The sequence below is a fragment of the Sus scrofa genome, unplaced genomic scaffold, assembly GCF_000003025.6.
Source record: "Sus scrofa isolate TJ Tabasco breed Duroc unplaced genomic scaffold, Sscrofa11.1 Contig42, whole genome shotgun sequence".
Lineage (NCBI taxonomy): Eukaryota > Metazoa > Chordata > Mammalia > Artiodactyla > Suidae > Sus > Sus scrofa.
Genome location: NW_018085200.1, coordinates 203,215 through 228,965, shown reverse-complemented (window position 1 = coordinate 228,965; position 25,751 = coordinate 203,215). Strand labels below are relative to the sequence as shown.

The following is a 25,751-nucleotide window of genomic DNA, read 5'->3' as shown; positions in this document are numbered from 1 at the left end:
GTTGGGGTATCCTGCCTCATTATAAGACTCATGGGGCTCTATCTCTCTGGCGTCTCATAGCCATTGATCTCCCATACATACATAACAAGAAGAAAACTTTAGAGTCTGGGCTATAGTTTCTGCCAAGGCTAGAAACAGGTTTCTGGTCTTGATAGAGATTTTAGGTGGGCTACTTTCTATTTCCTCATAAAAATAATGAAAGACTTTGTGAGTTGAGGCTCAGAGTGGAACTGTGGCCCTCATTAAGTACAATATAGTTCTTGGGCAGATGTCTTGCCCATGGATGTGAATACCAATCTTGTGGTCATTTTCCCACCTAGGGTCTTCTGGGTCTAGGGTAGTAAAATTAATGGGGTTGCAGGCTCCTAATGTAAGGTGGGGTTGGCTATACCCTGTTGGAGGAGTGCTGTTTTGTCTTCATCTTTCCAAGGGGCCCATGCAATGCAGCTTCAATAGGAGCAGTAAGAGTAGTCCAGGTCATCACATCTTCCCCAGGACTTTTCACACATATATTTTTCTTTAAGTCTGTACTCTCATTCCAAGTGTAGGCCCTCACATAGAATAGTATGATTTAACCATGTACAGGTATTACCAATGGCCCCACATACATCAAAAAGTATCAACACTGACAGGTGAGGATTAGTAACCTGGGTTCAGCTAATTAAATTCCCCCATCTCAGGTGTGCCTGACACCTAACCACTCTTCCCTTGGGGAGTACGGTGGGTCAAAGCAAGTGTACTGATTCTCTTGTTGGTAGCTAGAATAGGTGGTCTTGTCTCATTTGCAGGTCCCCAAGACTTCTCCCTGGCAAGTGAAATGAGTGTGGTAAAGTAAGGTCCTTGTGACACCTTCATCATGTTCAATAGTGTGGATGCATGGGTCACATGATGGGGAGCTTAGGTCTACAAAAAAGGGCCTAAATCAGAGGCAACCAATAGTAAAAAAAAATCCTACCCTCAAGAGGAGAGTGCTAGCAGAAAACTTTCATCACACTTCCATCCAGCTGGAGCAGTCTCTGCCAACCCTATGGTAAAAATTAGGGTGTGGATCACAATAACAGACAGGTACAAGGGATGACAGTTAATCAGAGTAAGAGAACCCAAGTATAAAACAAAAATAGTCTATTTTTCCACTCAGGCAGCCAATTCCTCAAGCTTCTGCCATGCATTGATTAGTCAGCTTCCAGAGTGACTAAAGCAGGGCTGCAGTCCTCTAGGGTCTCTGGGGTTGCAATCTGCTTCCTCTGGATGGTCAGCCTGCATGGTGTTGATGGATAAGAAGTGCATTCCTATCCTTTGGAAGCAGGTTTCACTCTGCTGTGGTGAATCCAAGGGACCACTTGGCTACCTTCACTGCATTGGAGTGGATGAAGTGACAGTGAATGGCCCCCTCCAGAGGGGCTTTAGGGGTTGGACATTCTACTATTTTACCCATCCAGCATCTCCTGATTTAAAGGGCTGGATATCTGTGGTCAAGATCACAGGTATCTGTTCCCTAACACAATGGTGTGTAGTGGTTAGGGTTGAGCCAAGAGCTTGTGTCTGCTGCCTCAGGGTAATGTTGCCCAATTCTTTTAGATCCCCTCATATACCACTGATAATGGGATGAGGGCATCTGTAAAGAATCTCATAATGAGAAAACCCTGTCTGTCTAGCAGGGCTGGACCTAATCCTTAACAGAGCAATCAAAAACTGTTGGTCCCATTGTAGCTGGGTCTCCTTACACAGTTTACTTTGTTGCAATTTTGGAGTTTGGTTCATTCACTCAACCTTCCCAGAGCTCTGGGGATGATATGAACTGTGTAACTTACAGGTCATCTTCAACCCCTTTGCCAGCAATTGCACCACCTCAGCCATGAATGCCAGCCTATTATCTGATCCCATGGTGATTGGGATTCCAAAACCAGGAATGATTTCCTTTAGGAGAAGTTGGGCTACTTCATGTGCCTTTTCTGTGCAAGTAGGGAAGGCCTCCACTGTGTACTGAGAAACTACACAGAAAGGCTAACAGATATTGATAGCCTCAGACTTGGGGAAGCTCAGTGAAGTCCACAACAATATTTACAAATGATGCTCCTCCAACTCTCTGTACTCCAGGGGTGGCCTTAGGTCCCTGACACAGGTTATTTGGGGCACACATTTCATATTATTTTCATATTACCTGGGACATGCTGGAAAGCCAATGCCAGGGTCCAGCCCCAGCAGCCAGGAAGTGTCGAAGGAGAGGATGGGCTACAAATGGCGTGGACAGAATTGGAGCCAACTCCTCAACTGCATGCTGCAGATGACCCAATTTATTAAATGAAAAGCATCAGCTTTTATACCATTTCACAATCAAGTTTTGTGTAAGATTTGACATTAACATTTGATTTAAAGCCCTTTCTGTTCCCTCCACCTGAGATACAAAAAAAGGTTAGTTAAAACGTGTTCCTTTCAACTTTAGATTTTTCTTCAAGATTACAAACTTAAAGTTTCACACTGTATTTTTCTTAAAAGGTCAATAACAGTAGCTATTCTATTCTATATTAAGAACAAAGCTTTAATAAGTAATAAACTATGATACCTAACATTCTTTAACTCAAGGCGTATATAGTTAACAAAAACGCAAGAAAGCCTTAGGCTCATGACATTCTTGAGGCTGCGGTTTATTTGGCTCCAGCAAGCTAAGCATTTAACATATTGTCCTGACTTACACAAGTTCCAAACCACCAAATTCAATAGAAAGGAGTATTATGCCCCAAAATTATCAAGTGCCCCCACAAGGGATGGAAGTTACAGGTGACATTGTTATTTAATAAAAAATATATCTGTTGTAGAAAATAGCAATTTGTAGGCCATACAACACTTTTCCCAGCCCCAAACTTCTTTTTATGTAAAGTGACAGAAATCATAAGTTGCCCCTGTATACTCTTACAAAATAGGTGCCATAAATTGTTACTCCAAAACAAATGCTTTTTCCATTACATTGTTTAAATGACTTCACTCTGTTTTGGTTCAGGCGTTTTACGGGTACCCAGGGCAAATACTTAGCTGTAAAAAAGGCTGTGAATCAAAGATAGAAAAAGAAGGATAAACAGAGAAAAAAATAGATTAACATATTTTTTAGGGGATATCATTTTTATTTTCCAGGAAACCGAGGTTTTTCAAGGAATTGCTCTGCAATCCTTCTTCTTTCTTCAGCTTGTCTTTAGCTCTGCTAACCAGACAAGCCTCATGCAGGTGCTGACTGTGGCTTTGTTTTCTTTACTGGAGCAGCCTTATGGCTTCCAACAAGCCAAGAGATGTAGAAGTTTTGGCCCACTGTGGTCTCGAGAGCCATTAGGCCAATGTGAGTCTCCTGCTGAAACTGACAAAGGCTGGGGTTAGGCCTTAGGAACTGATACCCAGCCATGTTAAAATTTCTACTATCCACATAGGGAGTAGTTCTCATTTTTAGTTTTAAATCAAGTGTTTTCATGTTGTGAGTATTTAGAGTCCCATTCTGCAAATGGACTAGGGAACAGTGTGGCAATCAGAGCTGCTGGTTCCAATGTCCCTTTGGAGGCTGTGAGCTTTGCTTCTTGGTCTGCTTTATGGTTTCCCAGAATGACGATGGTGTCTCCCTTTTGATGTCCCTGATAATGTATGACTGCCATCCTTTTAGGGGCCCACACAGCATCTAAGATTTTGAGCATTTCTTTGCCATACTTTACCTTTTCCTTCTGAGTTGATTAGACCCTTTTCTTTGTATAAAGCCCCATGCACATGGAGGGTAGTTAAGACATATTTAGAGTCTTTGTATATATTGACATGTATGCCCACTGCCAGTTGGAGGGCTCAGGTTAGTGCAATGAGTTCTGCCTTCTGTGCAGAAGTTCCTTTTGACAGGGACTTTGCCTCAGTGGTGGAATTTAGGGTCACAAAGGAATACCCAGCAAGGCATTCTCCCTATTTTACAAAGCTGCTACCTTCAGTGAAATACTCAGCTTCTGGGCCTTTGAGAGGCTTGTCTGTTAAGTCTGGTTGGCTGGAGAATACCCCATCCATGACTTCACCACAATCATGATCTGGCTGACCCGGCCCAAAAGGTAGTAGGGTTACAGGGTTTATGGTGAATGTGCAGGTTTTCACATAACATCCCCTGATATTTGACCCTCTGAGCATTAGTTGGCCCTTAGACTCCATTAATGTCCATACCAAGTGTGGCACTCAGACTGTTAGTTCTTGTTCCATATTCATTTTGTCAGCCTCTGACACTAAGAGAGCCATGGCTGCAAGTGCCCATAGACAGGGTGGCTATCCTTAGGCAATGGAGTCAAGTTGCTTAGAGAGGTGTGCCACTGGATGATGCCATGACCACTACATTTGGGTCAGGACTCCCACTGCAATACCAGTATGCTCATGCACATACAAGAAGAAAGGCTCAGAGATGTCTGAGAGTCCCAGGCCAGGAACATTGGTGAGGGCCTTCTTGATCTCTTCAAAGGCCTTTTGTGGCACTCTTTCCCACAACAAAGCTTCCTGTTCACCCCAGTTTGTGGCCTCATAAAGGGGTTTTGTCAAGATGGAGAAGCTGGGAATCCAGATTCTCCAGAAAACTGCAGTCCCCCCAAAATTCCAAAAACTGGAGTTGGGTAGATGGAACCGGGATTGAATAGACAGCTTGCTTTCTCTCTGGACCGAATTGACATTGTCCTTGGGATAAGTGAAAGCGAAGGTATTTGACTTTTTCTTGACAGATCTGGGCCTTTTTCCTTTTAAGCCTTGTAGCTAGCCTCCTTTAGGAAGGTGAGGAGCAGACACATCCCTTGAATAGATTCTTCCTGAGTTTGCCTGGCCAGTGGTAGATGATCCACATATTGGAGTAGCATATAGCCATGCTGGTTTGCTGGGAAGGCTTTTAAATCAGAGGCTAATGAAATTCTGAAGGTTGTTGGAGAATTTTTGAATCCTTAATGCACTCTAGTACATGTCAGCTGGTCCTTTTCACCATTTTCCAGATTTTCTCATTGGAAGACAAAGATTGGTTGATTCGGGGGCGGGGGTGGATGCAGAAGAAGGCATCTTTGAGGTCCAGGCATGTGAAGAAGGCAGCTTCAAAGGGGATAAGCTTCAGGAGAGTGTAGGGGTTAGGGAGAACTTGGTGCAGGTTAACAGTGGCTTGGTTTACTGCTCACAGGTCCTTAACTGGCTGGTAGTCATCTATTCCTGGTTTCTGAACTGGCAGGAGAGGCATGTTCCAAGACAACTGGCAGGGTCAGAGGATTCCATACTTTAGAAGTCTCTCCAGTGTTTCTGGATTCCAGCTTTTGCCTTGTGACAAATGAAATATTGTTTCTGGCAGGTGGGTTTGACTCCTGGTTTTAGTTCTACTATTACTGGAAGTGTGTTTCAGGCAAATCTGGGGGGTCATTTTCAGCCCATACTCTAGGTAGCATGAGGAGAATCTCAGTTCCTATTGTGGCCTCTCTGTAAGACTGTAGAGGCACTACTCTTCTCCTCGGGGGATTGTAAGAGTCATGATTTTTGCCAGTTTCCCTAGTGTCAGGGCTGCTTGGCCATGGGAATTAAATGTTTTCTGGGCCTGCAGCTTTCCCAATAAGTCCCAACACATCAAAGCCACAGGACAGTCAGGGAGTTACAGGAATTGGTGAAAGACTTGATGGTCACCTAAATTGCATCAAGGCAGTACAAATGATGACGGGTTTGGTTTTCCATGGCTCCCACAATAGTGGCTTGTCTCTGTGAGAGGGGACCCATGGGTTGAGTCACCACAGAATGTTCGGCCCCAGTGTCTGCCATAAAGTCAATGGGCTGCCCCCCTACAGTTATTTGGACCGTGGGCTCATGGGGGCCAAACAAAGTGTAGCCTGGTCTGTCCTGGTCTATCTCATAGTTTCCCATGGTAGCCAGACCAACAAAATTGTCATCAGGGACTTCTAATGGTAACTGCACTGGTTGGTACTGTCCTTGAATCACCTAGCCTCTCTCCCTCTATCCAGGAGCTGGGTAATTTTCTGACCAGTGGGACACTCATTCTTCCAGTAACCTTCCTGACAGAAGTAAGCTCATTCATTACATTCCAATTCATCTCTGGGTGAGGAGGTCCCCCTTGTAGGTTCCTCCTCTGATCTGGGCCCCAGCTTGGTGGAGCACCTCTCTGGGAGTGTCCTGATTGATCCACTAGGGGGCCAGCAAGCGGATCTTCCCTTATTTTTCATTTTTTCTTCTGATTCTCATCATGCCTCTTGGTCTCAGTTGACAAATACCTTTATTGCAACCTCCAACAGCTGTCTGGCATTCATTCCAGTGAAACCCCCTAACTTTTGTAGCTCATGTCAGATGTCTCCTTGGGCCTGAGCAACAAAGGCTGCATTAACCATCCATTGATTCTCAGTGGCTTCCAGGTCTACATGAGTGTAAAGGTGAAATGTTTGCATAGCCTCTCAAACTGGCTTAGGATCTCTTTAGGTCAATGGAGCACCTCTGAGGTTTTGCTCATGTTCATAGCCTTTTCCTCTCCCTTCTTCATGCCACTTAAAAAAGGCTCTTAGTAGTTATCAAGCATTTGAAATCCCTGAGTTTTATTAGGGTCCCACTGGCATTTTTTTCTTGAGGAACTTGTCCTGGGTGTAAGCCTGTGAGTTCACTGTCCCTGTTGGGGTGTGTTCCTCTAACCATTTTAAAGTGGCCTGAGTAATTCAGCAGTGCTCCTCAGTGCTGAACAGTGTCAAGAGTAGCTGTAGCAATCAGTCCAGGTGGGCTTTTGGGTCTGGATGATGGATTGCATTAGATCAATCATTTCTTCCATCTCTGGCAGCTCTCCTCATGGAGATATTTCAGGAGCCTCTTAGCATTGGTGGGACTGTATAAACTCCAACATCAGGATCTCTCCAAAGAGCACCACCATAAGCCATATGAGGATTAACATGTAACCACGGACAGGACTCCACACTCACTTCAGCCCTTGGTCGAGTCAGAACTCTCCTGTTGTACATCTCATTCACTCACATTCACACATCTCCAACCTGCCACCCAGCACCTTAGAGTCATGGTTTCATCTCCTTTGAGACTACTTGGGCAAATCTGGGGAGGTGATTGGACTCACCTTCTGCCTTTCAGGTGTAGGCTTACCAATACGAGCCCCTCACCAGAATCACATCCAAAGGCTGTCTTATATGCCCTCAATTATTTTTTCTTTTACTTTGGTCTCTTTGCTCCCCTTATAACCTACATTCTGTAAATTCTGGTTGGATGGTCTACATGAAAAATTTGCACATGGATATTGATTATGTCTTGCTGCCTCAGTTATGCACGTGCACATAGATGATGATTATGCCATATTGCCTTCCCTTTGTTCTGGGAGGTCCCTTACCACAATATCATTACATATGTGAAGGAAAATTAAGTGCTACATTTGATCTTGGAGGATGAATTCATAACAACTGAGTAAAAACAATAAATATTTAATTTCAGCTCTGAATAAGACAGATTTTTTGGGCAGAATTTTACATGAAATGAACTTCTATTTATGCTGAATGCATAGAAGAGTTTCAGTAACAGGTTAGGAAGTGGCCTTGGGAAGAATGAATTATAAGCAGATAAAGACAGTTCAGGTACACAAGCTATTTTTAAAAAATAATTTTTCCCCATAAGTATCCTTATTGTATGCTAAATCAAGGAGTTTAGGCCCCATGGGATTTACCAATGGTTATTTGTTTCCTAGGAATAAGCTGAGTCTCAGTGCACTATGAGTTTATAGTGTGGTGAAGATATGATAGGAAATTATAACTTGAACATTATTCATAATATAATAATATTATTGTAAGCTTTAACCCCAATATGTATATGTCTAGAATTTACTCATTCATGTGTATTCTTTTATTCATTTATTTAACACATTTTTTGTGCCAAATTCATTCTAGTATCCCATTGTTGTTTTTGTGATTTTTTGGTACTATGATAAATGACAAAAAATATGTAAAATATGTATTATGTTACAGATGTGGATGACATTTGTGTTTTTTGGGGGTGCTGATGTTTATTGACTGGCCATGAGTAGAGTGGAGATGTTCCAGAAGGTTAGGTTCTTATCTTCTCATAGAAGAAATTTAAAAATGAGAGAAATTGTGAAAGAAAATTGAGGGTTTATTTTGGTGAGAAATACACCTCTTAAAGAGAGGCAAGCAACTTCCCTATTTCTCTGGCATACTGGTTATAAAGGGCATCCAATTTCATGGGAAGGATATTAACTGAGAAGGTTGGATTTGGAGATCTTTTTCCTTAATTTTCATCTCAGTTCCAACTTCCCAAAGGGAGGAGAGATTTTTGTCCTTATTTAGCTTTTATATGAAGTGTCATGGTGTTGGTGTATGATGGGTAATTCTTATTGGCATATATAATTTTAGTATAATTAGGGCATAATGAGCAATAAGTTACATTCATATCCTGGAGATCTGTGCCATTTTTGACCTTTCTTTGTCTGCCTCTAGGGCAATTATCTCCCACAAAATATGTAGTTTCTTGTCAGTCTGGAGGTTCCTGATTTATTTGTCTGCCCATGGATCCCACTGTTGCATAATGGAAGGTTTCCTGCCTTCTGGCCCCTTGTCCCCCTTCTCTGCCCATACCTAACTATCAGCCTGTAACATAGAAAACATTATTTGATGAGATCAAGAAACTTAAGTGCATAGGGCATAGGAATAATTATCTTTATGTCTGCAGAAACCAACTCAAAGCAGGACAATCCCAAATCAAGTAAAAACCATACTGTAACTCCTTAGGGAGCACAACCACATCTTTGGTGTCTTTGAGATGCACTAAGTTGACCATCTGATATTGATGTTATAGAATGATCTCCAGTATAATAAAAATAGTCTTGAGATAATATTAAATTTATTTCCACCACAAATCCCTCTAAATATATTATAAATACACCAAGGAAGGTGTGAAAGTTTTTTTTTTTAATTTTAGTAATTAAGTAAATGTAGCTGATAAGTATGTTATTCTTCTGCAGGAAATATCTGAAATGTGGGAAAGAAATGTGTGATTAAGTGTAAGAAGGTAACTGGAAAGGAAAATCCAGAAATAGTTTTAGCAACAATAGCAAAATAAAAATTGACAATATTGCTGAGCTATTAATTACCTTTTTGTTCTACACTGTCACAATTAAACAAGTTAGGCAGGGAAGAACTTGTAGATTCCTAATGGAATATCTTTTTTCAAGAGCAGCATTTCAACTAAAATCATATTTATGCAAAATTTAGACTGGTCATAAAGCCAACTGCCTCTGAAGATACTGAGTATTATCCTTTGGGACAGAGCCAACTCCTTTTTTGTTGTCCCTAACTCAAGTCATTTCTTTTATTACTCCAGTTGCACATAGTTCATACTCTTTCTAAAACTGTTGTATTAGTAAATTCTAACTTTTTAAAAAATATAAAAATTGAACATGTGTTTTCCATAACAAAATTTATAGATATTCCCCAAGTCTCTTCACATATCCTCACTTTAACCTGCCATATCTTCAGTTTACTTCTCATTTCTCTGAATCAACTTTTATACATTGTCCATGGGAACCAAGAAAACCAGAGTGCAGAAGTCACTTTCATTCTCTTGGGCTTTTCAGAATATCTGGACTCCAGCTGCCACTCTTTCTGGTCTTCCTCACCATCTACACAGTCACTGTGCAGGGGAACCTGGGCATGATCCTGATTATTAAGTTCCATCCCAGACTCCACATCTCCCCATGTACTTCTTCCTCAGCCACCTGTCCTTTGTTGATTTCTGTTATTCCATAGCCATTACACCCAAACTATTAGGAAACTTGGTTGTGGAGAACAAAATTATCTCCTTCACTGGATGCATCATGCAGTTCTTCTTTGCATGCATATTTATGGTGACAGAAACATTCATGTGGGTAGTGATGGCCTATGACTGATTTGTGGCAGTTTCCAATCCTCTTTTCTAATAGTTGTCATGTCCCAGAAGTTTTATTCCTTGCTGGTGGGTGCATCATACTCTTGGGGTATAGCCTATTCCCTGCCCCTTAATTTCTGTTGGAATTGTCCTTCAGAAGGAATAATACCAAAACAACTTTGTCTGTTAGCATGCCACCATTGTTACTGTTTCCTGCTCTTACCCTTACCACAGCCAACAGATCATCATAGTCCCAGCCACATTCAACGAAATAAGCAGCCTAATGATTGTTTTACTTCCTATGTTTTCATTTTTATCACTGCCATGAAGATGACTTCAATTGGGGGTGGCCACAAGACTTTCTCCACCTGTGCCTCCCACATGACCGCCATCACCATCTTCCATGGGACCATCATTTTTCTCTACTGCTGTTCTTAACTCCAAAAGTTCATAGCTCATGGTCAAGGTGGCCTCTATCTTTTATACAGTTGTCATCCCCATGCTGAACCCACTGATCTGCAGCCTCAGAAATATAGATATGAAGGAGACAGTTAAGAATAAATGGATACCAAATTATTATGTGAATTAATGTAAAATGGCTAGGATTTACTTCTTTTCATTTTCAGGAGCACTGCAGGGAATTATCTAAGTCTTTCAGCTTTTTCAATACTTCAGATTCCTTTTTTCAAAAAGAAAAACAATACACATTTAATGTAACACCTTGTTGACAATTCTACATTTGTTTAATTTAAACTTTGGTAGATTATCTATAAAATAATAAATGATATAATAATTAAAGATCAGGCCTTTTAAATTAAATCTCTAGATGGAGATTTTCCATGTAAATCTTTTTGAATAAATACACATTTCATTTAATTTGACTCCCAGCATCAGGTATACAGGGTAAATCTTCTTTTCTTTTTTTTGGCTGTGCCAGAGACATCTGAAAGTTCTTGGGCCAGGAATGGAATCTCCACCACAGCAGTAGAAAACCTAGCCATTGCAGTGACAATGCTGCTGCACCAAAATAGAAGACCTCTTCTATCCTTTTTTAAGTCACTGCAGAGTGGGTTTTTTATATTTGCTCTGAAAATTTATAGCTAACCCTGAGGGAGAATCCATCAAATGCAATATGGTAAATAAAGAGTTTCTTGACACTTATGTATTAAATTTAAAAGACGTATTTATGTAATTCCACACAGTAAGCATTGGTATATTTTTAATGCAAAGAAAGGATATCTCTGCAGTCACAAAGTCCAGTGTATTGTTTGGTTAACATGTACTTGTTAATATAAAATTTATTAACTCTATGTATATAAAGCATCAAAAAATAAAAGCTAATCATGGAAATTTTAGAAATAGTTCTAACAAATCTAAAATTGTCATTCATTCCATTCTTGGATTGTGTATAATATAGCTGACAGAAAAAAACATATATGGAGAGAGAATAGAGTGAAGTATATTTGACATATGTTATATGTCCTTGTATTTAATATCTAAACCTTTAAAAAAACAGATGATAGATATTAGGTAAATTTTATAATTGAAACTATAACTAGACATGTCTTGTGGAAGAATACAAATCAAATGTCTGGATGGTGCAAACTCCTTTGCAATAATTTGTTGGTTATTATGAAAAATGCTTTTGAATGGACAGTTATTCACACAAATGTAATACAGAAATTCTCTAAAAATTTTGAAAGTATATATATTTCATCTAAATAAATATATTTTAAATGATAAAATTATTTTAATATAAAAGATTTAGTTGTGGTTTCTACAAAGTGGTAGTTATAGGCTCTTCCTTTATGTGTAGGAATTATACTCTTCTTTAAATGCTTATTGATGGCTTGGATTGATGCAGCAATTTTATTTTTTTGTAAAGAGCAGTGGAAAGATTTTAGATAAAATTATTCACAACATAAAATAAGGTACAAAATTAATAGTCATCCAATGGAGAAAATGTTATAAGTTGGATATAAATTACATTATGTAAATCTAATTTTCTTATCATATTTAGTGGTAACATGAGAATTTCTATATTACATTTGTGTGAATAACCATATAAGTTTTTTGAAATCTTACCAATTATTTATAATCCAATAAATAAGAAAGTTAACAAGGAGTTCCTTAGTGGCTCAGAGGGTTAAGGATCTCATGTTCTCTCTACTGTGGCTCTGGTTGCTGATGTGGCAAGAGTTTGATCCCCTGGCCTGGGAAATTCTGCATTCCATGTGAATGGACAAAAAAAGAAGAAAGCTATTTACTATGCATCACACCATGACTTATAGCCTTGAACTCATTATTGAAGTATCTTTTTCCATTCTAGTTATTTAACTGTTATATTCACATTCTTATTTTACTATTGAGGACATCCCTAGGGAGATCAACTAATAAACAAGAAATATTCTGGTATCCCATTTCAAATAAATATTTTTCCTGACACTTGTCTTGGAGAAGCTATAAACCAAATTCTAAATGACAAAATGTATTTTTTTTTCTGCATCCTGAACTTACCTGAATTTTCCAGTATTTTCAAGCTTCTTATGTTTTGTCACCCAACTTGCAAAATCTGCTACATTGGAAAAAGAAGAGCTTTTTGTTCAATATTACTTCAACTATTATCACTGCAGACATAACACATATACTGTTGTGACCCTCTTGGTGAATTATACAATAGGCTATGAAGAAAAACATTTAAAGAGTTTCAAAATTAGTTCAATATAGGTGAAAAAATTAATATAAATTTACATCACAGCTCCAGAATGGTTTGAGAATGTAGGGTTACTAAGAATATGAAGATCAGTGGAAAGGACATAGAACAACCAATAAAATATTAAATGAACCATTTTTCAGGGATGTTCCTATTTTAAAAAATTAACAGGCACTTACCATGATGGTGCAGTGGAAATGAATCCATGAGGAACCATGAGGTTGCAGTTTTGATCCCTGGCCTCACTCAGTGGGTTGAGGATCTGGCATTGCCATGAGCTGTAGTGTAGAGCACAGATATTGCTCAGATCTGGCTTGCTGTGGCTCTGGCATAGGCTGGTGGCAGCAGCTCCAATTGGACCCCTTGCCTTCATATGCCACAGGTGCAGCCCTAAAAATACAAAATACCCCCTCAAAATTAACAATTACGTATTAATTATATCATTGATTAAGAGGTAAAGCAGGTAAGAAAATGTAGAATCTCATGATATGCTTTTCTTCCAATGCAACTGTTTTCACTAAGCTCCAATTCTTACAAAGAGAATGTTCCATGATGTCAGCTAATGATACGGAATTTTGTTATTTGAAATAAAGCAAGTTCTAGTCTGTTTTAGTTCTTCTTGAATTAACTCTGTTTTTGATTATCACACCCACCCCAAATTATGATTCACTGTGTTATTTTTATATAAGTGGACACTAACTTTTGAAATAAAGGGGAAGACTTAATTTTTTAATTTTTTTATTTTTGTCTTTTTAGGACCAAACTTAGGGCATATGGAAGTTCCCAGGCTAGGAATTGAATCTGGGTTACAGCTGCTATCCTACACCACAGCCACAGCAATGCAGTATCCAAGCCACATCTGCAACCTAGACCACAGCTCATGGTAACTCCGGATCCTTAACCCATTGAGTGAGGCCAGGGATCAAACCCATATCCTCATGGATTCTAGTCAGATTTGTTTCTGCCCATGCCACAATGGGAACTCCCTCCCACTGAGTGCCTTAATGAATTTTCTATTCTCTTACCTATTTTAAATTATGTTTCTTACTCCTATGGGTCAATATTCATCTTTTTTTTTTCCACAGAAGAAAAGAAAATTAGAGTGATGGCATCACCTTCATTCTTTTTGGCTTCTCAGATCATCCAGGAATCCAGCTGCCACTCTTCTTGGCCTTCCTCACCATCTACACAGTCACTGTGTGGGAGAACCTGGGCATAAGCCTGATTATCAAGCTCCATCCCAGACTCCACACCCCATGTACTTCTTCCTCAGCTACCTGTCCTTTGTTGATTTCTGTTATTCCACAGTTGTTACACCTAAACTATTAGAAAAATCATTTGTACAGGAGAGAACATTTCCTTCACTGGATGCATCATGCAGTTCTTCTTCCCTTGCATATTTATGGTGACAGAAACTTTCATGTGGGCAGTTATGGCCTATGACTTATTTGTGGCAATTTCTTGCCATCTTCTCTACACACTTGTCATGTCCCAGAAGCTTTGTTCCTTGCTCATGGGTGCCTCATACTCTTGGAGTATAGCCTGTTCCTTCAAAGTATATACATACCTTTTATTGACCTTATCATTTTGTGGGACTAATTTTATAAATAACTTTGGGAGCATGAGGCCATTATTGCTGTTTCCTGCAATGAACCTCTTTATCAGCCAGCAGATCATTTTAAGTCTTAGCCACTTTCAATGAAATAAGCACCCTGATGATCATTCTTACTTCCGATGTTTTCATTTTTATCACTCTCATGAAAATGCCTTCAACTGGGGGGAACCATAGAGCCTTCTCTACCTGTGCCTCCCACATCACCAGCATCACTATCTTCCATGGGACAATGCTTTTTCTCTACTGTGTTCCTAACTCCAAAAGTTCATGGCTCATGGTCAAGGTGGCCTCTATCTTTTACACAGTGGTAATCTCCATGCTGAAAACACTGATCTACAGCCTCAGAAACAAAGATGTGAAAGAGTCAGTGAAGAAGTTAATCAATGTTAAATTATTGGATAAATGTTAGGTTGATCAAATGTAAATCTAGATATAAGCATTATTTTTTTTTCAAGTATTGTAAGAATTTTTCAATAGTAAATCAATGTAGGAGTCTATGCTAACCTTGTGATTGACAGTTCAACATATGTTCACTCTTTTATTTCATTAAAATAACCTTAAACTACAAATAGTAATAGATGTAAAAGAATATTTAAACTAGATTTTTGATTCAGATATTGAAATACACTTCGTGTGTGTGAGTGTGTTAGCATTCCTGACCTTGTGATTTGTCCTGGCCAAATTTAGTTTTATTTAATTTTTATTTTCTTTTTTCTTTTTTCAAGGCTGTACCTGTGGCATATGCTGGTCCTGAGGCTAGGGGTTGAATTGGACTTGTATCTTCCAGCCTACACCACAGCCACAGCACTGACAGCTCTGAACTGTGTCTGTGACCTACACCACAGCTCATGGCAACACCAGATCTCTAACCCATTGAGTGGGGTGAGGGATTGTACCTGTGTCCTCATTGACATTAGTCAGATTCCTTTCCACTGAGCCATGATGAGAACTCCTCAAATATCATTTTAATTCCAGCCATGTGAGGTATGTGATTTTTTATATGATCTGAAGAGTTATAGCTTATAATGGAAGTTTACTTAATATGAAATTGGTACATTAAGAGCTGTTCAACATGAAACCCTAAATGTATACTTTAAAACTATATTACATTCCACAAGAAATATTTGGCTTTGATAGTTTCTCAGGGAAACAAAATAAATAAGAAATACATTCTCCCTGTAAAAGTTCAGAATATGGAATTCTTTGGTGGCTCAGAGGGTTAAGGATCTAGAATTGTCTCTGCTGTGGCTCGGGTTGCTGCTGTGGTGTGGGTTCTATAACTGGCCCAGGAACTTACACATTTCTTGAGAGAAGCAAAAAAAAAAAAAGTTAAGAATGTGGAATGGTTAAGTTATAATTGGTAATATAACCAAATATAAAATATTTTCTGTGTTCTAGGGGAAGAAAATCACACAAATTTTGAAGATATATACCCATCACTCTGGTTTTATCCATTTATACCACGGTGATTGTATGTTATTTATTCACTGGATATTTTACTGGGATGATTATATTTTATCATTATTTTTGGTGGGCCCATGGCATGTGAAAGTTTCTGAGCCAGGGATTGAACCAGTACCCTGGTACTGACCCAAGCTGCTGTAGTGGCAACTCCAAATCCTTAACCTGCTGCACTGCAAGAGAACTCCTGGGATAATTTTAGATTCATTTTAAGTTGTAATATTTTTACCCGGTTTTTCCCATGATAGTATAACATAGCAATTAAGAAACTGATAATGATATAACATACAGATGTTTTTAAAGCATCAGTTATTGATGGATGAAAAATAACAATTATGAACTCCAATAGATGCAAAAATAACAATGATTTTTAAATTAGCAACTTTACTGAGGTAGCTTTGTTGATACCTGCTAGGACACTGAGCTTCACAGATATGCTAACCAGATCAGTTAACCTTCAGTCTACATATATATATATATGAAATCTTCCTTGGACCATTTGAGTAATGGTCTTTTTGAAAGCAAAGGCACAGTAAATATTCCCAACAACAAAATCATACTGAAATAATCTTTGGGTCTTATCTATTAACATTTTATGAGTTAAACACACACACACACACACACACACACACACACACACACACACACACACACTACTGCTGCTGCTGTAGAAGAGGAAGTTCCCCCTAATTGTTTTGTTTTTTTGTGGCTCATGACAATAAATTCTATCAAGATTCTCCAGAATCTGTGTCCCTAATTTTAGGCAGTTAGATATAAAATAAATGACACAATCATAGAATATAATTTCTCATTTTGTCTATTCCTCAAAGGTATCTCCATGCTCCCTCTACAATTTCTTGACTGTTGCAAAAAAATTTACCATTTCTTAGTTATTTATCAATTATATATTGCAAGAATCATCAACTCTCTGCTTAAAGGATAGGAGACATTTAAACAACATTTTAATTTTGAAAAAGGACAGGTATGTGGCTTGTTAATACTAGCAAGGAAGCCATCAATAAAAATAAATTGGGAAAATCTGGCTTTTGGCGTGTTGATTCAACCTAAGATCATCTTTTCATTATGATGTGGAGAATTTTGGAATCCAGCAAATTTATGCAGCAAAAACCTATTCAGTAAGCTGAATAACAGCAATATTTACTCTGTGGTTTATATTCAACATGTTAAAGTGTGCTTTCATTATTCTCAGGACCATTGTCCTAAAACTGAAAAATGTATATCCAATTGTTATGTTAGGCATTTTAGGGGGTAACAGAAGAAATATTAGATGTAGGTCTTATCCTAAAGAAGCGATATTTTTCAAGAAAAAAGCTAATATGCCTACATGCATGTACACGCAGAGATACAAAAACACATAATAAATAGTTATGTGCTAGGTGTTGTATAAATATTATAAGTGGAAAGAAAATACAGCAAAGGAAATGGCATTTAGATTAACCAGCAAAGTTTTCTTGGAAGAGTTATGCAGAAATTTGTGAAACAATGACACAATGTGGGAGAAAAAATGACATTTCAGAGGGATAAAAAGTTGAAGATTGATTAAATATAAATAACTTGTGTTTGTACCATAAAATTTTAAAATACATCTATGAATGAAGTAGTGTTGTAGTATGTAGTTCCTACAGAAATCTAAGAGGAAAATTTTTGATTTGATTTATTTAGTATAAAATGCCTTCCAAACCTCTTACACTACAAGTATATTCCAGGCTAAGTGAGAGTCAACAAAGTTAATTATAGATTGGCCTATAGTTTGATAAGATAGATGAAATCTTAATTTCAGATGATTTAGATATTGATAAAAATGAAGGTGGTACATTTTGAATATTTCTCCTTTTTAATTTTTCTCTGATTACCTTTCCCGTGGTTGAAGATTGAAGATATGAGATGACCAAAAAAGAGTCAGAAAGAATAAGATGGGGTTTGAGAAGAAAGGGAAAATGACTACATATCAATAGATTAGAAGTGGATGTAATTGTGAATCATGGAATGAAAGTGGGTGGAAAAATCTAAAATTAAAATGATTCCACGATATAAACCCCTTTTTAAAACAACTTAAATTTGCCTGTCAAAGACACTTTGAAAACTATATATTATACATGTTGAGTAGGAGAGAACATAGTTACCAGTTGAATTTTTGATGAGACCACTTTAAGATTCTCTTAAGTATATATTCTATTAGTCAGCAATAATGGGACATACCTAGAATAGTAAACATTCAATATATCAGTACAAAATTGTGAAGGTATGACAATACTTTTTACCCTAAATAAATTTTCTCTTATGTATTAAAAGTATTTAACCTCCCCAAATGCACTTATGCCATTATCATAAAATAACTATAATCCATTCAATTAGTTTTTCTGATTCCTCTCTGTGTCGTCTATGTTCTCATATAATTATATTTTATCATGGGGATATTCATTGCTCTAAGTATTATATGCATTTAGGTATCATTTACATAAAATAATACTGTTGATAATTACTATTTTTTATCATTTACCAGATCAAGAAACTGCAATTCTAAACTATAAATCTAATTTCCCATAATCAACTTTTGTTAAGTTGTCAAGTAATATGCCAAACTGAAACTTTAGAACACTCATGCATTTACACAAACCACATTGCCATCACTAGTTTAGGCTGTTCTGCCCTTAGTTTCTCTTACTCCACCTTTTCTCCTTCTTCTGCTCAACTTTACTTCTTTTTATTATTTTTTAATCCAGAGCCATGGTGCTGAATGAGGGAAATCAGAGCTCTGTGACTACACTCATTCTCTTGGGATGAACAAACAGTATACCCACACCTCCATGAGCCTCTCTTCTTGATTTTCTATATCATCTACACAGTCACTCTGGTGGAGAACCTGGGTATGATTGTAAACATAAGGATTAATCCCAAACACCACACACCCATGGAATTTTTCCTTAATCATCTGTTCATTTTGTTATTCCAGTGTATTTACTCCCAATCTTATGGAAATCTTGGTTGTGGAAGATAGAACTATATCTTTCAAAGGATGCATGCAGTTATTCTTTGTGCATTTGTGATTATGGAAATGTTCATGTTAGCCATGGCAGCATATGACCAGTTTGTGACTCTTTGTAACCCCTGCACTATATGGTTGCTATGTCTCCTAAGCTCTGTACCCTCCTGGTAGCTGCAACATACATATGGGGTGGGTTCTGTTCCTTGAAACTCACAGAGTTTCTTGTGGAACTATCCTTCTGTGGTTCTAGTCATAAATCACTTTGGCTGTGAGTATTCTGCCATCATCTCTGCCTCCTGTTCTGACACCTACTTCCATCAGATGACCTATTTAGTCATTTCTACCTTCAGTGAGGCATGTAGCATCCTGATCATCCTCTCCTCCTACCTTTTCATAGTTGTCACAATCATCAGGATGCCATCTACTGGCAAGCTCCAAAAAGCCTTCTCCACCTGTGCCTCCTACCTGAACACCATCACCATCTTCCATTGGACCATCCTTCTTCTCTACTCTATGCCTAGCTCCAAAACCTCATGGCTACTGATCAAAGTGGCCAATGTGTTTTGAACTGCCATGATTCCCATGCTGAAACCCTTATCTACAGGCTTAGGAATAAAGCTGTGAAAGAGACAGGCATTTAATAAATATCAAACTGCTTTCTCACTCAATGTAATTCAAATAAATACATGTGTTTATGTTCAAATGATGCCCAATAATTTATCATATATATATATATATATTTATATATATATATATGTATATCATGCTAGTTTGCATTTTAAGTAAATATACTATGTTTTAAAATATTAAATATTGTTATTTTCATGTTCTTCTGTAGTCAGGATGCCTTACAATTACCTCTGTGTTAATAGAGATATTGTATCTTCTGACTCACTACTTAGGTCAGTCTTAGTTTATGCTGTGCTTTCTAACACTGCTGCAAACACAGATAGTAATTGTTTTTACTAAATTTGCACTCAGGGTTTTTTTTTTTTTGTTTTTTTTGCTCTTTTTAGGGCTGAACTCATGGTATATGAATGTTCCCAGGCTAGGGGTCAAATCCAAGCTGTATCTGTCAGCCTATGCCACAGCCACAGCAACACCACATCCTTACCTGAGTAAGACCAGGGAGCAAACCTGCATCCTCATGGATACTAGTTGGGTTCTTTCTTACTGAGCCACAATGGGGACTCCTTGCACTCAGGGTTTTAGAAATAACTCAGGTTTTTATACTAAATCTTTTGACTCAGATACTTCTATAAAATGCAACTTTTTTCTTTAAAACTTTATTTCATTCCAAGCAAAAGGAAGACCTTGGTGTTTACATTATGAAAATTATTATCTGCTTTTAAGTAAGAAGATGCTGAAAATATCACCTAGTCTCTAATTTCCTCACTCATTTTTTTTTGTCTTTTTGCCATTTCTAGGGCCGCTCCCATAGCATATGGAGGTTCCCAGGCTAGGGGTCGAATCGGAGCTGTAGCCACCGGCCTACTCCAGAGTCACAGCAACACAGGATCCGAACCACATCTGCAACCTACACTACAGCTCACAGCAATGCTGAATCCTTAACCCACTGAGAAAGGCCATGGATTGAACCTGCAACCTCATGGTTCCTAGTGAGATTTGGTAACCACTGAGCCATGACGGGAACTCCAAATTGCCTCACTCATTTTTTGAGTATCTATGTAATATATGATAATTCAATGAAATGTATTGAAAATAATATGGAATAAACATAAAACATGAAATTTATTTTTAAAGAGGCATATCAATTACTGAGCATTACAAAACCTAATATAAGTAAAATGTACTATTTGATCATCCATTATCACCAAAAAATTCTGACCTACCAGTTTTCTCCATATCAGTAAATGACACCCACATCTACTCAGCTGCTTAAGTAAAACAAAGGAGAGAATCTTATTATTTATTTTTCTCAGTAATCCATTTTTTTTTTCTTTTTTGGCCACACCCCTGGCATAGGGAGATTCCAAGGCTAGGAGTCTAATCCGTGATGTGGCTTCCAGCCTATGCCACAGCCACAGCAATGCCAGATCTGAGCCATGTCTGTGACCTACACCACAGCTCATGGCAATGCTGGATCAATAACCCACTGAGCAAAGCCAGGGATTGAACCTGCAACCTCATGGTTCCTAGGAAAATTCGTTTCTGCTGTGACACAATGGGAACTCCTTTTTTTCCCCAGTAATCCATATTTTTGCACATATTTATAGTGTGATCAATTTTGAATCAATTTTCCTTTTCTTTTTCTGTATTTTGTAGGGCTGCACCCATGGCACATGGAGGTTCCCATGGAGGTCCCCATGGCACATGGGGTCCAATTGGAGCTGTAGTCGCTGTCCTTCACCAGAGTCACAGCAATGCCAGATCCAAGCTGTATCTGTGAACTACATCACAGCTCATGGCAATGCCAGATCCTTAACCTGCTGAGAGAGGCAGGGATCAAACCCGCAATGTCACAGTTCCTAGTCAGATTTGTTAACCAATGAGCCATGATGGGAACTCCTTGATTCATTTCAATATTTCATAGTATAAATATTTTAGATTTTTTTCCTTTAATCTACTCTGATGGACATTTGGAAAGCTTCAATTTAGTATGATAAGCATGCATAGCATTAGGCTGTGCATATGTACTCATGAAGATGGAATTTATACCTAGACCCATTATGCATTTATTTAGTTTTAAATTTATCAAAATGATTGCATCGATTTAGACCCCCTAAAATAAATGTTTGAAAGTTCAAAATTATGAGCCACATCTTCACCCACTTTCAGTATTATCAGCATTTATGATTTTGCCCACTTACTTAATATAGAATATTTAATTTGCAGTTTTAGTTTGAATAATAGTGATCATTGAGGTTGACACCTTGATTTCAGCCCAGAGATAACTTGAATAAATGGACCACTTGTTCAATGCCTGCCTTCAGATGTATTATTTATTTGTAAACAAATAAATGAATATTGTTTAAGCCACTGGATTTTCAGCTAATATATCAACTGCCTCATTAAAAATTATTATTCAATGAGAGGTTTAATAAAAGAGGAAAGTATTGAGGTACAATGTTAAAATCAAAGGCTGTAATATCAGATCTACATTCAATGTGATACTGAATGTGTTATTTACAAAAGACAAATGTCTAAATAAAAAACTAAGGGAAAGACTGAAATTGAACATAATGCACTTACTGTACTATGGCTGGATTACTGAACTATGATTGTGATTTTCTCTGTGAATTTTGGAAGTCATGTTTTCTCTGATGAATACACAGTATGTCAGATAATAGGTTGCTTGCTACATTTATTTTTCTAAGATCAGAATATCAGCACGTTCAACATTCCTGTATGATTTAACAAATTAAATAAATTATGTTCTAAATTAGGAATAAAGGATTTTCTTTAAATTGACTTCTTTGCAGCTCATGACAAATATCTCCATCAAAATTCTCTGGGGTGTGAGTCCCCAAGTCACTCAGGTAGATGCAAATATACATCATGATCCCTAAATTTAGTTTGAAATTCTGACTCACTCTTGAGAAGTTCTCTGTGCTGTCCCTGATTAATTGTTTTAATGAGAAAAAATGTAATTTTATTGAAGACTTTATTGGAATATACTTTGGAAGAAGTTTTGTTACCCTAAAACTATGTTACAATATTTTTTATAGAAGTTGTGTTTTGTGAAATAATTTTCAAGAATCTCATTTAAATCAAAGAATATCTCAGTCAATAAATCTAAAACAAATATCTGTGTTCTGGTGAGTTGTTAAATTAGTGCTATGCATTGATTCTGATGTGGGAAACTCTGGAAACGTCAATATTTTTGGCAGAGAAACACCTTTGCAAATCCAGTAGCAGTACAATGGTACACATTTAATTCAGTTAAGAATAAAAGTATGAGTTACTGCACTATAATTCTTATATCGCTAAGGTTCTTGGAATGCATATGTCTTTGAATCTTCCTTCTGTAACTTACTTGATGGATATTCAAGTAATATTACCTGTTCTAAATTTTTAAAAATATTTTAGGAAAATATTAAAAAGAAGCTCATTAACTGTAGAGAAATATGCCAGACTTCACATTAAAATTTTCAGGTTAAAACCATGAAGCATGGTTTGAGCTGTAAAGTTTAATTTATGGATTAATTACCAAAGATGTCTGGAAGTGTTTTGCCAGGATTTTGATATCAAAATGTAATAATGCTTAAAATCTGATGGGATAGAAGACAATGCGGTCAATATAATGAAGATATGGAATTATAAAAATGTGTTTTATATAAAAATGATCAATTTCTGGTGTAAGTGAAATAAAAGGAGTATCAATTAAAGAGTCTGGGTGATATAGTGACATTAGAGATTATAGAAATCCAGACAGAAGGGTTAAGATTTCAAATAATTTCTAAGGAGGTAATTTTGAAAATATTTAAGGATTTAAGCACAAATCTAAAACAAAATTTAATGAAAGATAGTCCTGAAGAGTGGAGGTAGGAAGGCTAGGTGAAGATGATTTCTACCTAGGTGAGTAGATGGTAGTAGCTAGGGATAAAAATGGGATCACATTTTGAAGAATACTTTCACTTAGTCCTAACTGCCTTTCTCAAAACCTAAACCTGAGAAGAAAAGAAAATCATAGAAATCCAGATAAGGATAGGGAAGAAAAATGGAGAAAAGAAAGTTTACCCATGGTTGGCTTGAAATGATATTTGAAATGTGTTTCCAATATGAAAGCATTAGAAAAGAATCAGGAAAGATAGCTATTTCCTCTACATCTCCGAAATATTTTTTTCATGTTATATTCTCTATTTGCACTGCTTCATATATCTAATTATAATTGGTGCTGTATTCTCGGATATTTTGCAGTCATATATTTGAAATTCAGAGTGTACTTATTCAAACATAAAATTAGAAATATAAGAAGAAATTAATTTTGAGATGATACTTACTACATGACCAATTTAATCTTAGATGTTTAAAAAACAGCTATCTAAAGTTATTCCTTATATAAAATTGCATGATAACAATAAATGCTTATAATATTATCATATTTCTATAGGTAATGGAATGAGTTGCAAGATTAAACAACTTGTCAGAGACACATATTAATAGGTGGCTGGGGCCAAATTTGAACCCAGGTTGACCATATTACAAAGTCTAAGATCTTTGCAAGATATTGTTCATATTCTCTAGAAGATGCAACAAATGCGTCATTAACAAAGTTAAGCCAGTTGGTGAAATCATTATAAGGATGTAAAACTGGGGCTTTTCTGAGGGTTGAAGAGGAAAAGTGACTAGAAAAACAAAAGTGAGGAAAAGTGTGAGTAAAAAAGAAGACATCTTGGCCAACTAAAATGGCCATAGTAAATGAGAATTTGTAGTCATAGTCAACAGTTTTAATTAATTGGATCTATTTAAAGAAACATTCATGTGGAGGGAAGTGGGAAACAGCTAAGATGAGCAAATACAAACAGATGCATTCCATGAGCCACCCCTAATGCTCAGATCATTCCAGTCCATCCATTAAGACCCAAACATACTCTCCCACAAACATCTGAAGACACACGGTGCAGCCTTCAGGCTCCTATTGGGCCCTATTTGCCTTCCTGGGAAGCCCCAGACTCCATCCCTGTTCCAGGCCCCACCCTAGTCTGAGTGAAAAAAAAAATAGCCACTAGCACTGTCATAGTTGGTTGCTCAGGAAGGACTCTGATTATCTCCACCAGGAAACATAGTGATGGAAAAGAGAAATCAGAGTGTTGGAATCACCTTCATCCTCCTGGGTGTCTCTGAATACCCACACCTCCAGGCACCCCTCTTCTTGGACTTCTTGGCCATCTACACAGTCTCTGTAGTGGGGAACATGGGTATGATTGTGATCATAAGAATCAACCCTGAGCTCCACATCCTGTGTATTTTTTTCTCAGCCATCTCTCCTTTCTTGATTTCTGTTACTCTTCTGTGGATATAAGGACTATCTCCTACATGGGTTGCATGATGCAGTTTTCCTTTGGCTGAACATTTGTGATTATGGAAATATTCATGTTAGCTGTGATGGCCTATGACCAGTTTGTGGCTGTTTGTAACCACTTGTTCTACATGGTTGCTATGTCTCTTAAGCTCTGTACCCTCATGATAGCCTCAGCTTACTCATGGGGTGGGTTCTGTTTCTTGACACTCACATGTTCTCTTTTGGAACTATTGTAGTGTGTTCTAACATCATAAACCACTTTGGCTGTGAGTACTCTGCCATCATCTCTGCCTCCTGCTCTGACACTTATTTCAACCTGATGCTGAGTTTTATCATTTCCACAGTCAATGAGGCTTGTAGCTTTCTGACTAACCTCTCTTCCTATCTTTTCATCATTGTCATGATTATCAAGATGTCATTTGCTGGTGGGCTCTGAAAAGCCTTCTCCACATGTGCCCCCCACCTGATCACCATCACCATCTTACATGGGACCTTTCTTCTTCTTTACTGTGTGCCCATCTCCAAAAGATCATTTGTCATCAAAATAGCCTCTGTGTTTTACACAGTGGTGATGCCCATGCTAAACCCCCTTATCTATAGCCTTAGAAATAATGATATGAAAGTATCAATCAGAAAGTTAATCAATGCCAAACCACTGTTTTCTCACTTAATGTAATTTTTATGAGCGAGAGAAGGAGTTATTTTTTAAATGTGTTTATACATTTTAATTTTTATTATTTTTTTCTTCTAGGAATGGGATTGCAATTTATTGAGAAAATTAGATAATATATGTGTATATATATGACCATTAAATCTCACTGTGCTTTAAAAAATTATCTTCAATTCAGAAGGAAAAAAAAAGAAAGGACATTCTGTTTATGTATCACTCCCAGAATATGAGGCTTACAAACATTCCTCTAAAGAAGCCTGTAAATTATCACCCTTCCTTGTTTTCTTCCCTCCTTTTCTGCTGCTTGCCTTTTCTCTTCCTCTCTCTGTCTTACATGCAGAAATATGACAAATAAGCAGACAAAACTCTGAATAAGATTTCTGTATGTTACTTTCTCCAAGA

The 25,751-nt window shown here is 37.5% G+C and overlaps 4 pseudogenes; all 4 read left to right on the top strand.

The window, feature by feature from the left end:
• Positions 1-4,543: 4,543 nt before the first annotated feature.
• LOC102166126 lies at positions 4,544-10,486 on the top strand (annotated as a pseudogene).
• A 237-nt stretch (positions 10,487-10,723) lies between these two features.
• On the top strand, positions 10,724-14,634 carry LOC100512592 (annotated as a pseudogene).
• Positions 14,635-17,375: 2,741 nt separating this feature from the next.
• LOC100512770 lies at positions 17,376-19,317 on the top strand (annotated as a pseudogene).
• Positions 19,318-19,536: 219 nt separating this feature from the next.
• Positions 19,537-25,355, top strand: LOC100512952 (annotated as a pseudogene).
• Positions 25,356-25,751: the final 396 nt, after the last annotated feature.